The sequence below is a fragment of the Elephantulus edwardii genome, unplaced genomic scaffold, assembly GCF_000299155.1.
Source record: "Elephantulus edwardii isolate Elephantulus edwardi_28Jun2011 unplaced genomic scaffold, EleEdw1.0 scaffold00048, whole genome shotgun sequence".
Lineage (NCBI taxonomy): Eukaryota > Metazoa > Chordata > Mammalia > Macroscelidea > Macroscelididae > Elephantulus > Elephantulus edwardii.
Window position 1 is genome coordinate 12,592,156 of NW_006399798.1, and position 1,566 is coordinate 12,593,721.

Consider the following 1,566-nt stretch of genomic DNA (forward strand, 5'->3'; position numbering starts at 1 on the left):
CACCATTTTACACTCCCACCAACAGTGAATCAGGGTTCCAGTTTCTCCACAATATACACATGTTTTCTGACATTAAACCATGCAGAGTTGCCTGTTCTGTTCAGACAATTTTGTGTTCTACGTATAGATTTTCCATGAGGACAAGTAACTGTTCTGGGATTCTTATTCTCCTCAACATTAGTCATAATTTGTTAGGATCCACACAGGCAAGTGCCTTTGCATAGCCAATGAAACACAGCTAAACATGGTTCTCATATTCTTTGCTATCAGTCAAGATCTATGCGACATCAGCAATGAAATATTTTCTGGAAGTTGCCTGTTGATGTACTGTTTTAGCCATTTTTAATAATCTTCAGTAAGATTTCACTTACATGTGATGTTAATGATGTTGTTGGATAATTTCCACATTCCATTGGTTCACCTTTTTTGGAACTAGAAACAAATACAGATCTCTTCCAATCAGTGGGCCAGGTAGAAAAGTAGAGGTTATTATTTGCCGTCAAGTTGACTATGATTCACAGTAGCCTTATGAACAAGAGAGATAAATCTGGCACAAGATACAGACAACAGATCCATATCTTGTGCCATCCTCACCATTTCCAATATACTTGAGCCCATTGATACAGTCACTATGTCAATCCATCTTTTTAAAGGTCTTTGTCTTCTGTATTGTACACCAGCTTTCCAAGTATGACCCTTCTCCAAGGATGGACCCCTCCTAACAACATGTCCAAAGTACAGGTGATGAAGCGTCACTGTCCTTGCTTCCAAGGAGCACCCTGGTCACACTTTCTCTAGGAATGTTTGCTCCTTCAGCAGTTCCTGGGATAATCAGTACTCTTCTACAGCACTACAATACAAAAGCATCAATTCTTCTATCATCCTTGGACCTTTTCCAACTTTCAGATACGTAGAAAACAATTGAAAAGACCTTGGCTTGGATCAGGTGCACCTTAGACTTTAATAGTAATCCTTGCTCCTCAGTACTTAGAAGAGGTCCTTGGACAGCAGATTTTCTCAGTGCTATACGGCTTTTGATTTCTCGACTCCCGGTAGCAAGGGGATTGAGTGTGGACCCAAGTAAGATGAAATCATTGACAACTTCAATCTTTTCTCCATCTATCATGATGTTGCCTATAGGCCCAGTGAGGTATTCAGTTTTCTTGATGTTGAGATATAATCCATACTGAAAGCTGGGGAGTCAGATCCCTTGAAAACTGGCTTTTCTAGACATTGCATTAGCACTTGTGGTGGTGGTATGGTCTCCAGGTATCTTGACTGTGCACACATGGTCTCGTAGATCATCAACAGCTGTGAGGCCAATATAAGAGAAGGCTTTCCACACTGTGTGAGAAAGAAGTGACTGTGTGGAGAGACTGTAATGAGACTGTGGCACTGCTGTGAAGAGGCTTGTCAAGAAGTAGGCAGAGAAACTCTGGAGATAAAAACTAAAGTTAAAGGTTTTGCTTGCTGGATGATTGAGAAAAAGCTGACATAACTGCTCTGAGATAAAGTTTGCTGGATGAGGAAACCAGAGGCTTCTTGCATTTATACTGTTAAACTAAA